The sequence below is a fragment of the Dendronephthya gigantea genome, unplaced genomic scaffold (assembly GCF_004324835.1).
Source record: "Dendronephthya gigantea isolate DGI-Jeju-01 unplaced genomic scaffold, DenGig_1.0 000003F, whole genome shotgun sequence".
Classification (NCBI taxonomy): domain Eukaryota; kingdom Metazoa; phylum Cnidaria; class Anthozoa; order Malacalcyonacea; family Nephtheidae; genus Dendronephthya; species Dendronephthya gigantea.
In genome coordinates this window covers 1,266,944-1,282,958 of record NW_021163013.1, presented here as the reverse complement: position 1 = coordinate 1,282,958, position 16,015 = coordinate 1,266,944, and the positions used below count along the sequence as shown (strand labels likewise).

At 38.5% G+C, this 16,015-nt stretch overlaps 1 long non-coding RNA gene across 1 annotated transcript; it reads right to left on the bottom strand.

The window, feature by feature from the left end:
* Positions 1-5,011: 5,011 nt before the first annotated feature.
* On the bottom strand, positions 5,012-6,804 carry LOC114542570. The gene is made up of 3 exons (XR_003689686.1): positions 6,702-6,804; positions 6,242-6,296; positions 5,012-5,092 (listed from the first exon to the last, which is right to left on the bottom strand). It is a non-coding gene; the product is annotated as an uncharacterized LOC114542570 (long non-coding RNA).
* Between the last annotated feature and the right edge of the window lie 9,211 nt (positions 6,805-16,015).

The following is a 16,015-nucleotide window of genomic DNA, read 5'->3' as shown; positions in this document are numbered from 1 at the left end:
CACCATGAAAACTTTTTACTGAATAGGTTTTGATCCGTTGACGCCGTTTATTAATAGGTCACACTATTACGTTATGTACCAGTTAATATCGGTATTATATTTAATTTTAGATAGTTTAAAATGCAAATTTGTACAATGTAATACGTTAATTCTACAACTAGACTCTTAATTTTAAGCTCTTAATTAACGCTTAATTTTAATATGCTTTCTCTAAGCCAAGAGTCGTCCACGTTGACTCCAACGTCTCAAATGACGGTTAATAAACGCAGGTTACGAAGAATGAATAATTAATACCGAAGAAACAAATAATTATTGTAAGACAACAAATAGCTGAGCAATTTAAAAATTATGAAATCCGTGCACAATGTCTTGTAAGAACCTGCGTCTACCCTGCTGACACTTCTGTCGCTCTCTATACATCCTAGAATTTTATTAATCTTCCTATATTCTTTACTTTAACTAAAAAATTACTGAACGATTACTGATATCTCAGATTATTGTTATTTTTAGGTTATGGTTAGTAGTGTGAGATTTTGGACCATCGTGAGACAATAGTTGCTTAGTTTGTGGCGGATTTGAAAACGGGTTTCGATCGAGGTGTGAAAAATCGCTATTCTTGGTAGAGAGCCATACTCACCGTTGGATATTTCCTCGGTTAAGACTAGATGGCTTTTCGATCACATCATGAACAGGGTTTGCACTGGCGAGTTCTTGATTTGAACTTGAAACACCAAGTGAACTTTGGCGACTAAGATGGATGTCGAGTCACAATCACTTCTCTGCAAAGCAGCCGCTAACAGGGTTTGCTGAGCGGCGCTGGAGGCCACAGGTGGATTTGGCAACTTTGATGGAGTACTTCTGAATCGATTACGATTCTGTGTGAAGCCAGAAATATCCATATCTGATGGCGCGACAATAGAATGTGGTTGCTGCAATATTTTGGCATTATGGTCGATCGAAATACCACTGGAACTTGGCGGTTGGCCATGCACATTCATAGCTCTTTGAGAACTGTTGTCGAATTCATGGCGATTAAATTCGTCATGGCTGGAAACTGGAACAAACTGATTTCCACGATTCCCTGTTTGGACAATAAGACCAGGTATGGCCAATTGAGGATCATTGTCCCAGAGAGAAGTATGAATTTTAGCACTTTGAATTAATGCTTCCTTTTTCTCGCGCTGTACTGGCGAACGAAGCGGAGATTCTAAGTGCCGAACTCTTTCTTCGTAGTCTTGGGAGTTTGGAGAATTTGGCTTCACTGGCATAAAGGCCGACGGATGCTGGTTCGGGTCGACGGTATCCAGTTGACTCCCTCTGGTCTCGGTCGAAGCAATAGATGCTTTATTGGTGTTCTGTGGTGTCATTCCAACAGGAAACATGGTAACCGAAGCACCCAAATGTTGACTGGACAGTGCTTGCTGGTTGCCCAATGTTAGGTCATCATTGGAGATGATGGTGCTTGCGTTAGCCGGAGGTGTATCAAGTTTGGGATCACTTGTATTGAGTGAATTCACTCGCTCGTGACCAAATGCTGGAACTTCCTGGTGACCTTATAGTGAATTACCATCACGAGATTCATCGTCACGAGCGGTCATGGTGTCCAAATTGGCTAAACTTGATTCAAGATTAGCTGAACCGATAGTGCCAGCACCATGGTTACCAAATTGTGCTGACTGATCGTTTGACGATTGGTGAGTATAAAAAATCCCGCTGGACTTTTCACCCACATTTACTGGTCCACTTGTTTGTTGCAATGTTGATGCTTGTTGGGTATTCCGTGGAGTACCGTGAGGATCAATAGCGTCCCACTGAGTTGGTTCAGCCTTGACATCGTCGCTTGATGCCTGCGAATCAAATGGCTGAGTAGCCGGTTGCCATGCTGTTTGATGGTTACTGGGCAGTTGTTCTTTACTAGTAAAAGGTACCATGCTGCTTGGTCCCAACTGCGGTGTATCAGGTTGTACAACGTCTGAACGTAAAGCCTGATTATTTTCCTCGTTGTTTATAGAAAATCCAGGCTGAGACGCTTCAGAATTAACGGCATTGTCAGACGTGAGGGATGAAGCAAGTTTCCTTTGTGCCGACTGGGTTTCTCCAGGATAGCCTGCCATTGGTGCATACGATGAAGATGTTGGAATGGAATTCTGTGCCGCAGATTGGTTCTCAGCTAGGTCCTCTGTTGACGTCCAAGCACCAGCTGGTGAAAATAGATGAATTTGATTCTGTGCCAAGAACTTTTGGCCGTCTTCCATAAAGAACCCTTGACTTGGAGCGGCAGGTTTAGTGGCTGGGAAAAGGTTGTGCCCAGGAGAAAAACGTTCACCAACATTGTTGTTGGTGGTGTTCATCATCTCTAAAGATGGCGGAGGCAAATGTGCCGAGTTTACATCACGCTTGATATTGGACGGTGGAAATTTGCTTGATTCCCCAAGATCCATTCCCGGTGGGTACAAGGAGCCGCTTTGACCTACTGGTTTGCTGGTTGTTAAACCTGGTGGGTAGAAAGCCGGCGTTACACTCTGCGACGATGGACCAGCGGCTTGGTCAATAGCATCATTCACCATTGCTGGTGGATATAGGCCAGAAGTTGTAGATTGAACAGCTGGAAAAGCGTTGCGTTCAGTGGTATAAATTGCTGGCAAGTTCAACTGGTTGTTTTCCAATTGGATCGTAAGTTTCAACGTCTTGGCCTGGTAATGTTTCGCCAGAAGTCTTACTCTGGTTACCCAATACGGTATTGGGTCTAGAAATACCACTGAATGCCATAGCTGAATCAGAAGATACTGTGGCTGTGTCCCCAAGTGAATAATTTTTCTGGTCGAAATCAGGAAAAGTTGAACTCGATGGCGGTGCGTGCAAGTTTTGAGCTGAAGATGCATGGTAGGTGTTTTGGTCTCGACTGGAAGGTGGTTCAACTTGAGATGCTGCCGATTCACTGTGGTCGAAAGGCCATTTCCCTACTTTAGGTTCTTTCTCTGATGCTTCTGTATGCTGAAAGAATGTTGTGCATCGGTATTGATCGAAAAACCAGGCACTCCATCTCCTGCTACAAAAGAAGGAAATCTTCGGCTCTCCTCCTGACTAGAACTAAAACCTTTGAAAGGATCATTCTGGTGCTGCCCGGAAAACAACTGTGACGTTCCACCACCAGGAGTAGATGATTTTGCCACGTTAAACAGGTCGTTTCCAGTATGGGCAGAAGGCTGTTCTGGCAAATTTGACCCGTAAGATGGTGGAGTCAATGTTGCATGGTTCTCAGCATCCGAGAGCTGTTTGGCATGAGGTGTTTCTTTAGTAGTTGAAGCACCAGCTTCACTAAAGAGTTGAGCTGTTGAATATCGCTCCTGTGCCCCATATGATGGTTCTTGCATCGACATGGCGTGGTCTCCTACATTTTGACGTGGATGTGCATACGCGCTCAGATTTGCTGGCTCAAAATTTTGAGCGTTTGTCGCTGGCGATACGAAACGTTGCTCGGCTGCATTCGATGTTGGTGGCAAGGCCGGAACGATGTTTGATTCTTGTTAGGCGTAAAGAAACTGTGGTCAACACGATGAAAGGTGCAGTGCCGGAATCGGATGAACCAAAGCTGTCAAAGAACTCGTGTGCCGACGAGTGTTGATTGTTTGACATCTTATTCTTACAAGGCTGATCTGAGGAGGAGCTGTCTAACAATGTTACTTCGGAGAATAAATCCACCTGACTTGCTTTAATATTGCTTGAACTAGGTCTTTAGCAACGGCCCTCAAGGTGTATTCGTCTGGTGGACGGTCGAAGTCGACGTTTTTAATAATAACGCCTGAACTTCTACAAACTTCTTAACTTGAGAGGCAGATGAATCAAAACGCGATATTTGCTCGGATATTAACTCTTCTTTGCTGGTCTCAATAGCTGCTTGAACTAAATCTTTTGCAACGGACCTCAAGATGTTTTCGTCTGGTGAAGGTGTCGAAGTCGGTGATGTTGGTCCAACTTCAACGACTGCTTGAACTAAGTTTTCAACAACTTGTTCAACGACGTATTCGTCTGGTGGAAGGGTTGAAGTTGGTGCTTTAACTTCAACAAACTTCTCAACCTTAACAGTTGTTTTAACTTCCGGAGCTGGTGTCGAAAAATACTTGGCAAGTGGATTGGTTACACCAGTTGCTTCAACAGGATCGTTGGAAAAGGCTTCCAAGATCTTCTTGTTTACTGATGGTGACGGTGTTGGAGTAGCCGCTTCCTTTGAGGTAGATGATGTATTTCCTCGCGTTGAAAAATACTTGGCAAGTGGATGGTTTCACCAGTTTCTTCAACAGGATCGTTGGAAAAGGCTTCCAAGATCTTCTTGTTTACTGATGGTGACGGTGTTGGAGTAGCCGCTTCCTTTAAGGTAGATGATGTATTTCCTCGCGTTGAAAAATACTTGGCAAGTGGATTGGTTTCACCAGTTGCTTCTACAGGATCGTTGGAAAAGGCTTCGAAGATCTTCTTGTTTACTGATGGTGACGGTGTTGGAGTAGCCGCTTCCTTTGAGGTAGATGATGTATTTCCTCGCGTTGAAAAATACTTGGCAAGTGGATTGGTTTCACCAGTTTCTTCAACAGGATCGTTGGAAAAAGGCTTCCAAGATCTTCTTGTTTACTGATGGTGACGGTGTTGGAGTAGCCGCTTCCTTTGAGGTAGATGATGTATTTCCTCGCGTTGAAAAATACTTGGCAAGTGGATTGGTTTCACCAGTTGCTTCAACAGGATCGTTGGAAAAGGCTTCCAAGATCTTCTTGTTTACTGGGGGTGACGGTGTTGTCAACCGATGTTAGGTTACAGAGTTTTGGTGGTTCACCAAAATCCAAACCACCGTTCTTTGTAACAATTTGATTAACTGGACTTGTGGCAATTGATTGTGAGTTTCCGTTGGATGGTACAGGTCGGTTTGTTGGAAATCTAGCCGGAACTATTTAGGTTTCTGGGGTTGCTTGGTGGTCTTGGGCAACGTCGGTACCTCGTCGGACAGTAGTAGCTTCCGGTTGGTTCTTGTCGATTCGTCGACGCTTAATATTGGCACACTGCGTCGTTGGAAGCGGACTCGTTCAAAGCGGACCTCACACTCCTGTGAAAATAGAGATCTTTAGAGTTGACTACGAGTTGAGTGGAACGACAAGATTCACCCGCAACAACATACGGGATTCTCCATCATGTTTTCAGATAATCCAAAACTTTATCCCGCGATCTATCCTATCCCAAGGGGCATTACTCACTCGTAATCAACCTAAAGCTCTATAATAATATCAACAACACAAGATTTCACTGGTTCAGTGCGGTATATGTAGCTAAATGTGCTATTCCAATACTGGAATGGAGTTACCCAGTCCTTCTCCTAGCATTTAATTTTGAAGAGGACATTTCTGGCTGGAAGCTACCGCATCAAGTAGTCAACATTAATCGAACAAAAGAACAATAATAGATCCTTTCACACACTGACGTCAAATGGCGTTCATAAACTCTAACAATTGCGCATGCCGTTCTAGCTTTCACCGCGGTGTCATGGCCAGTCCACATCAATTAAATAGCGAGTTTAAGATGCACCAAATCTACGACGACGCGGACGTGACATGAAAAACGTGTGTTAGGAAACCAGTATTAATTTTTTTACATACGGCTCTGACTTTGTTTATGAAAAAGAGTCTTCGTAGATTTTGTGCATCTCAAACTCGATCACTAATAGCTAAGAAAAAACACGCGACGCTGTAAAGCAACGGTGAAGAAAGAATAAAGATTCTAGAAAAAAATATCGTTAAACGTTTGTAAAATACTTGCCTGATGTTGTGCCAAACTTGCGCTTGTCATGATCATTGTTGTATATGTATAAATTGTTATAGTATAGCTACTCACTGTATATGAGCTATTCCGCAATTTGATCGGTCGAGCTATACCACCGTATATCAGCTCATATACGGTGGATAGTAAAACCAAAGAAAAAGCAAAATGCTGACCGAATTAATAATTATTATTTTCATGTAAATATGTATTAAATTGTTAATAAACACTTTTGTCGCGCAACAAATGGTATTTGCTTGTTAGTTATACTAACATTACTTTAAATCGGATTATATTGCTATAGTTGCTGCGATTTTTACCGGATTGTTATAATAGCTGTATTCTCGGTATCAAATTGTCCAAACCATATTTGCTTGTCTTCACTAGACTAAAGATAGTTGTATACATGCGCTTTCTCCTAAGTATTCATGTAGCTACTCACGTTTTCGTATACCACAAATTGTTCTCTTGGATCTGATGTTCTACGAGCGGCATGACTGCGTGAAAAATTGATAAAATACCGTCAGCAAATGTAAGATTGATATTTTGAATCTTTAACTCAATACTAGCAGACTGTTGCAATACCTCTACCATACATCACGCTGACAATGAAGATGTCGAATTTCAGGTATGTCAACATAATAAACAGATTTGTTCGAAATATAGTTACGGATATAAATTTTAAAAGTTACGTTTTCTCACACCATATTGCTGGTTAACAACAAATGCATGAACAGTTTTAATCGAGGTATGATAAGAAGAAAATGGTTCCGACTTGCATTTGAAGAAACAAAAATCACCAAAGCAAATTATTTTGCCAGATAAATAGAGGATATATAAGCCGAGGTCGCATAACGTTCACGGTAATATTAATCCAATGTAGTTTCTAGGCCTAAACTTACCCTTGGCCTCTCTCAATGTCATCAAGATCTAAACGGGCACCATCACTGTTATCACCTGTAATAACGAGAATCTTATAGTTTCCAAGTCAAAAACCTAGGAGTAATCCACTGTTTGACTACCTGGGGCCGGTTGTATCAAGCTCGTTTAGCTTAAACTGGGAGTGTGACAAGTCAAAATTTAATAACACTCTTAACGTCTCTCTTGAATGAATCAACTTGGATATTATGCACTCAATATGTAGTTGTAAAAAGGAACTTTGTATTGAGGTGAAAGATATTTAGTTCGCTTGTTGAATAAAACGATAGACTTGCTTTCTATTTTGAACTTAACCACCGTTTAAGTTAAACGGGCTTGATACAAGCGGCTCCTGACAAGTAGAGTAATTAGGGACCTTAAGATACAGCAAATCTACGACCCGGACGTGACATGAAATTAGCCGCTAATCAGTGTTAGGAACTCAGCTTTAATTAGTTTTACACACAGCTCTGACCTCGTTCACTAAAAGGAGTCCATAAAAGAAGTCTGGGGCCGCAAACCCTGGGTTAAATTTTAATCCAGTGTTTTAGTTCATGTGCTTCTGAACGACCGTTCGTTTTAAAACTTTGGAAAATATTACTTCCATCGGTCCAGAAAATATTTATAAAAAAAGATATTAAACTTCGTAAACAAGCGATTAGAAAATATAAAGATTTGCCATAACCCAGTTAGGGTTAATTTTACCAGCTTTTGAACAACTGGCCCCTGTTGTGAAACTGTGGAAATGAAGACAGTATATTACTTCACGTCAGCGTCGTAGATTTGGTGTATCTTAAGGTCCTTATTATCGAATGAGGGCAACGTCTATCTTATCATAGAAATCAAGAGCCATGTATTAGCCAGAGGTATTTTTTTAGAAAAAAAACTTGTAAAAATGAAAAATCGCACAGAGACGTAGCGTAGCCAATCAGATTGCAGAAATTTTAGTAGTAGTTTTTACTCGTGATAATTAGTCTTGATAATTGCCATGAAAAGATTTGTTTAAACTTTATTTTTTGGTGTTTATAAAATGCTGAGCAAAAATAGGAAATGAGACATAAAAAACGTAAAAACCGCATGAAGTAAATATTCTTCTGTATACATGAAAGCAACCATGCAGCTGCAAAGTTGAGTCAGGAAAAAGACAGAGATGAACATTTCGTGAAATGGACAAAGTGAATTATGGGTATGTACAAAATTCGCCATGCTTCAAAATTCGTTTCTACGTACAAAAGCGTCGAGTGCTTTCAGAACTTTGCGTGGAAGAAATTTACAAAAATTAATTCAAACAACAGCTTAAGAACATGTTTGTGAGGAAAGCGTTGTTGATTTTTTTGTGATATCGCGGAGAGCATGAATGAATGACGTGCTCAAACATACAGAAGTTCTTGATTGTGGACTTAGATTGTAGATTCTCGTATTTTAATTTGGCAAATAAATTGTGGTTGTTCTATAAAACATTTCACACTTAATTAAGTCTACTAAATATGAAATTGAGAAGTGAGAACTGGGATCAAACGCGTGGATAAGGTTTAATAGTTTTTTAAGCTTAGGTCTTTTCTGAGTTTCGACTGAATTGATTGAATCTAAACGCAAAGATCGCAAATGAAGTCTGCTGAAAACGTTTTGTCTGCTGTTCAAGATGAAATCCAGAGATTGCATTAGCCAAACACGACGATTAACGTGAAGTGTACTAGTTACTACGTAATTTCTGCCAGAGAATCGATAAAATGCTGTTTGTACGTTAACTTTCCTAAATTACATGAACATAATTTGCGTAGAATTCTGAGCTATCGAGATGATGCTTTTCAGAAGCAACGAAGCTGACGGTCAGTACCATGCAGAACTTTAAAAATTGAAGATAGAGCACGTGGCCCGTCTATTATTACGTAACGTAGCAAAAAAATGCGGTGGTGGTGGTGGTGGGATGGATAATGAAAAATTTAATATCCAGGATAAGTCTACAAGTCTGCGAAATGTAAACAAGATTTCAGCAATTGAAACCATGGAAGCCTGCGTACGGTGAAATATCTCTGATATAACCTTTCTGTACGTCAGAGATGACCATATCCTCAGCCACATCAAGTACCGAAACTATAGATGAGTGATATGAAGATCCTGGCACGCTAATTTAAATGCATATAATTTTAGCCCAAAAGATGCAGGTGCAAATAATTTCGGGTCATACCGCCTTGCCCAATCACGTGCATTAGAAAAAAACTGGTCTGGATAACACCAGTCTAACAAGGCAGAGTGATGTGTCTTGATAACACCAGTCTAAGAAGGCAGAGTAATGTGTCTTCATATAACATCAGTCTAAGAACGCAGAGTTATGTGTCTTCATATAACATCAGTCTAAGAAGGCAGAGTGATGTATCTTGATAACACCAGTCTAATAAGGCAGAGTAATGTGTCTTCATATAACATCAGTCTAAGAACGCAGAGTAATGTATCTTCATATAACATCAGCCTGAGAAGACAGAGTAATGTGTCTTCATATAACATCAGTCTAAGAAGGCAGAGTAATGTATCTTCATATAACACCAGTCTATATAAGAAGGCAGAGTAATGTATCTTCGTATAACATCAGTCTAAGAAGGCAGAGTAATGTGTCTTCATATAACATCAGTCTAAGAAGGCAGAGTAATGTGTCTTCATATAACATCAGTCTAAGAAGGCAGAGTAATGTGTCTTCATATAACATCAGTCTAAGAAGGCAGAGTAATGTGTCTTGACAACATCAGTCTAAGAAGGCAGAGTAATGTATCTTCATATAACACCAGTCTAAGAAGGCAGAGTAATGTGTCTTGACAACATCAGTCTAAGAAGGCAGAGTAATGTATCTTCATATAACATCAGTCTATAAGAAGGCAGAGTAATGTGTCTTCATATAACATCAGTCTAAGAAGGCAGAGTAATGTATCTTGATAACATCAGTCTAAGAAGGCAGAGTAATGTATCTTCATATAACATCAGTCTATAAGAAGGCAGAGTAATGTGTCTTCATATAACATCAGTCTAAGAAGGCAGAGTAATTTATCTTGATAACATCAGTCTAAGAAGGCAGAGTAATGTATCTTCATATAACATCAGTCTAAGAAGGCAGAGTAATGTGTCTTCATATAACATCAGTCTAAGAAGGCAGAGTAATGTATCTTCATAGAACATCAGTCTAAGAAGGCAGAGTAATGTGTCTTCATATAACATCAGTCTAAGAAGGCAGAGTAATGTGTCTTCATATAACATCAGTCTAAGAAGGCAGAGTAATGTGTCCTCATATAACATCAGTCTAAGAAGGAAGAATAATGTAACGTCATAAAACATCAGTCTAAGAAGGCAGAGTAATGTATCTCCACATAACATCAGTCTAAGAAGGCAGAGTAATGTATCTTCATAGAACATCAGTCTAAGAAGGCAGAGTAATGTATCTTCATATAACATCAGTCTAAGAAGGCAGAGTAATGTATCTTCATATAACACCAGTCTAAGAAGGCAGAGTAATGTATCTTCATATAACATCAGTCTAAGAAGGCAGAGTAATGTATCTTCATATAACATCACTGAGTCTAAGAAGGCAGAGTAATGTATCTTCATATAACACCAGTCTAAGAAGGCAGAGTAATGTATCTTCATATAACATCAGTCTAAGAAGGCAGAGTAATGTATCTTCATATAACATCAGTCTAAGAAGGCAGAGTAATGTATCTTCATATAACATCAGTCTAAGAAGGCAGAGTAATGTATCTTGATAACACCAGTCTAAGAAGGCAGAGTAATGTGTCTTGATAACACCAGTTTAAGAAGGCAGCTAGAGTAATCGGCATCTTCATATAACATCAGTCTAATAAGGCAGAGTAATGTGTCTTCATATAACATCAGTCTAAGAAGGCAGAGTAATGTATCTTCATATAACATCAGTCTAAGAAGGCAGAGTAATGTGTCTTGATAACACCAGAGCCTGTCGATTAGGTTTGGAGATATGTAAAGAAATAAAATAATCTTCCAACAAGTCAATATATCAAAGAAAAATATCAGGGTCGCAATAAATAATGTGCCGGAAAAGGCCAGTAATGTGGTCGAGTCCATAGACTCGCTAGATATGGAATATAAAGATGCGTTTGAGATACTGGAGTGCTTGCCTGGTGAGAACCACATAGTGTCTGAAAAAGTGAATGAATAGATGGCGCAGGGCAGAGAAGGTAGAAGTTGTGCAAAGATTTCTAGGCTCTGTTAATCACCTCGCTAAACAGGGGCAGATGCACTGTTACTGGAATACAGCTTGAACCAAAGCAGAGATTGCTTAGTATTTGTTGTACCAGGTTAAAAAAAGTATCTATGGTGGGGTATCTATGGTTATCATCCCCACGTTCTTCACAAGAAACGACGGAAATTTTTACGGACAGTATAAATAGTAGCCTGATGCAAAAGCTGATGTCAATGAGAAACAAGACCAACCAAACTACCAGACCTTCCTTCTGCATTGAGAATACTATCAGAAGCGCAGGCTACAAGCGAGATTAAGAAGATTTAGGTGACAACGTTAAGAAAATATTTAAAACACTAAAATTATCAGAAAGCCAAAATGCAAGAACGTACGATTGTTCCACTTCGTACCAGTACAAGATACATTTCTGAGCAGCAACCACATGGAACTATAGATCAGATTGAGAGATCGTCTGGACAGTGCGGCTAGGACCAGGCTTTAATTCACGCGAGAAAGATTGGACCCTTGAGAAAGCTAGAAAGTTAAACGAGACCACAATTAAACAATTGAAGAAAATAGAGGGAGAAGACGATCAAGAGCAGGTAAATTAGGATCGGAGATATGTAAAAAAATAGAATAATCTTCCAACAAATCAACATATCAAAGAGAAGATAGCGGGGTCCAAATAGAACAATGTGGTCGTTTCAGATACTGGAGTGCTTGCCAGGTGAGTACCACATAGAGTCTAAAAAGGTGAATGGAGTCAGTGTAAGACATATGACAACGTCATAGATAGATGTCGCAGGGCAGAAAAGGTAGAAGTTGTGCAAAGATTTCTAGGCTCTGTTAATTACCTCGACAAACAGAGGCAGATGCACTGTTTACAGGAATAGCTTTAAACTAAACCACAGATAGCAGCATTGCTGAGTATATTTGTTGTTTCATGATGAAATAAGTATCTATGATAGGCTATATGGTTTAAGGTTATCATCTCCACGGTTCTTCGCAAGAAACGACGGTAATCTTGAGTTTTCTGGAACACTTTACGGACAGTATAAATAATAGCCTGATACGAGAGTTGATGTCAATAAGAAACAAGACCAACCAAACCACCAGACCTTCCTTCTTCATGGAGAATACTATGAGAAACGCTGGCTGAAAACGAAATTAGGAAGATTCAAATGACGAAGTTGAACAGTTTGGTGGGAACCGAATGTAAGAAAATACTTCGAGAATACTTAAAACACTATCAGAGAGCCAAAATGCAAGAACGTAACCTGCGATTGTTCCATTCGTACCAGTACAAGATACATTTCTGAACATCAACTATATGAAACTATTGATCAGTTTGAGAGATCGTCTAGTTCTTGGCTACCTGGACAGCGGGGCTAGGACCAAGATTAAATTCACACATACTGTATGCCTGATATGGGATAAAAAGATGCGTTTCAGATACTGGAATGCTTGCAAGACACATGAAAACCTATATAGATGTGGCAGGGCAGAGAATGTAGAAGTTGTGCAAAGATTTCTAGCCTCTTTTAATCACCTCGTCAAACAGAGGCAGATGCACTGTTTACAGGAATACGTGCAGTAGCTTGAAACGAAACCAGTCGACATAAGAGCATTGCGGAGTATATTTGTTGTTCCATGATGAAATAAATATCTATGATGGTTGTGGTTTAAGGTTATCATACCCACAGCTCGTCACAAGAAACGACGGAAATCTTGAGTTTTCGGGAGGGTATAGATAGCAGCTTGATACTAAAGCTGATGTCAATGAGGAACAAGACAAACCAAGGTCTTTACCTGTCAATACTGTAAGATTTGCCTAAGGCTGACATCGAACAAGACATTCAGGCAGAGCTTAGGTTAAAACCAGGACTAATACAAATTTCAATTTTCAATCTTAATTCAAGAGGTAACAGATCAACTAGTCAGGATAACCAACTCTTACAAGGATGGTAAGAAACATGAAGGAAAATTATTCATCTTGCAGACTCAAGGATTCATCGCTTGCACATCTTGATTTTGATGGCTAATTATGTCACAGAAACTGTAAGCTTCTATCTTATAATCTAGCACAAAGAATAGTACCCCTAAAACAGTACTAGTAACCCCACCCTTTGCAGTAGCACCAGTTACTCGGTAACCTAATGTGAATGAGAAGCCAACAGTGATAGTCAGCCAGCCACCTCCAGAAAAACATAGTGCAACCCATAAAGATAACAAGAATCAACAAATGCCAGCGAGTTTCAACATATTGGCTCACCATATACAAAGAATTTGTTCACATTTAGTTTATTTTACTGATTTTTTGCAAGGAAAGATGTTACGCAAAAGAATGAATATATTTTTATAATTTCTCTTGTACTAGATATATCGGACATTGGAATTCGGATGTTGGATTTTATATTCTAGAACTGCTTGCCTATATATTATAAGTATTGTATAAACAGCAGGGCAGAAGGTAAACATTAATTTGATGTGGTGTAGATGATTGCTTAAAAGTTTTGAAATGGAATCCTACATGCATTTTTCATGAATTAATGCAGGTACAATTGAAGCTTACTGGGTGTAATTACTGTACAGATATATTCCAAATAATAGTTACGGACTGTATTATTATATTTTATCACTGATGAATACACAGGAAGTAATTCACATGTCAAGAGAGCAGCGTATATCATGTAAATGACTCTCGGAACATTACAACATCCATTAATTTGAGGTGGCAAAAATTTTCATAAACTTGCTAGACTGTACTTGTGGCATTATTATACACCACTAGCAAATAAAAGTTCTTTGCAAAGCACAAAGTACCACCTGAATTCTGAAGTTTAATTTGGGATCCTACCTAGTTCTAATTTCTGATTTCCAAACTAAATGCAAAGGAGAGTAGGGACCAGAGTTCTGTAAATATAGTCTGGTGAAGTCTGTTTACTAAAACATGCTTTACATGCTGGTTAAAAAAAATTATAGTCACTTCCTAAATATCTTGGTGCTTTCCAGACGAACATATTGCTTAACCTTTCCGGCCAGGCTATTAGCACAAACATAGAAAAATAGAAAAAAAACACAACTACGTGAAATGCGCAAGATCTTTATATAAATATGTAGTGATAATAATAATACAATACCATATGCAGTGATTTAGAATGAATCCCAATTTTCCAATTATATAATATTAATGTAATTTGAATGAAGGACATGAGCCAGCGGTCTAGTGCTGATGACGTACCAATGACATACGACCATACGAGTGATACGACTGATTGTAGTATAAATGTTTGATATGAAACGGGTATCATATACAGTAGTATCATATAGAGTAGTGACCTAAGAGTATCATTTCCACCATATATTACAATAATTTCTATCATTTTCACCATTGCAATAAGTAATGGATAAAACTCGCATGTGTTGCAATTATAGATATATCTTATGTGTTGTAATAACAGATGCATATTTATTATTACACCTGTCTGTGTGATAAATGATAATACCGAAATTCGCAAAGAAAAACAATGAGACGATGAAATTAATATGTTGTCTATTGTATTGAATCCATTTTTCGTTTCCCTTTCATCTTTGAAAAAAGACCGTGCGAAGAAATATCGGCATGCAGCGAAGTTGGTTCTACTAACTCTATAGAGAATGTCAACTACAATTGTTTGTTGTATATGAATAGCTAAATTGTTTTAAAATCCTTGTCGACTTGAGTTGAAATTGATAACATTTTATTTGTGTTTAGTACTGACTGACTTGCATGACCTTTTAATCTACAATTCATGAATTTAGTAAAGTATAACAATAAACTTTACTTTGTAGTGATCCAAAACATAAACATCAACATGCAACGTTTTTTTGAAATTTCCTCCTTTCGCTAGTTTCGGGTTGCCGTTTGGTTTTTGAATGAACTTTGTACATTGTAATCGCCGACTAACCTATGGTCCGCTTTTCTGATATAAAAATTTCTTCCTTGCATAAAATGGGTCCCATTTGGCTATCTATACACATCGCCCTGTTTCTTTTTAAACCATGCATAAGTTTGTCAACTTCAGTTGTTTCTTGCAATCATGCAGATACTTGTTTCATCATATGGTTTCATGAGTAAAACTCTTGTCGACATCGATGTTTTGAAACCGGATCAATAATATTTTATTTGTGTTCAGTTAAATACTGTAAATGTCCTTTCATTTTCAATGTAATTAAAAAACAACAAAATCCTTTCTTCTCATAAAATTTAAATCGGGGTCTTTTGGTTTGAGTTTCATCAGGATTTAAAAGTGTTCCGAAAATTATAGCATATGCCATAACCATTCAATTAATCGAAATTCCTTTCAGTCAGTTTATACTGAATTGAATCTATTTTTTGTTTCCCTTTCATCTTTGAAAAAAGACTGTGCGAAGAAATATCGGCAGCGGAGTTTGTTCTACTAACTCTATAGAGTATGTCAACTACAATTGTTTGTTGTATATGAATAGCTAAACTGTTTTAAAATCCTTGTCGACTTGAGTTGAAATTCATAACATTTTATTTGTGTTTAGTACTGACTGACTTGCATGACCTTTTAATCTACAATTCATGAATTTAGTAAAGTATAACAATAAACTTTACTTTGTAGTGATCCAAAACATAAACATCAACATGCAACGATTTTTGAAATTTCCTCCTTTCGCTCGGGTTGCCGTTTGGTTTTTGAATGAACTTTGTAAATTGTAATCGCCGACTCACCTATGGTCCGCTTTTCTGATATAAAACATTTCTTCCGTGGATAAAATGAGTCCCATTTGGCTATTTATACACATCGCCCTGTTTTCTTTTAAATCATGCATGAGTTTGTCAACTTCAGTTGTTTCTTGCAGTCATGCAGATACTTATTTCATTTCATGAGTAAAACTCTTGTCGACATCGTTGTTTTGAAGCTGGATCAATAATATTTTATTTGTGTTCACTTAAATAACTGTCCTTTCATTTTGAATGTAATTAAAAAAAAACAAAAATCCTTTCTTCTCATGAAATTTATAACGGGGTCTTCTGCTATGAGTTCATCAGGATTTAAAAGTGATCCGAAAATTATAGCACCACCA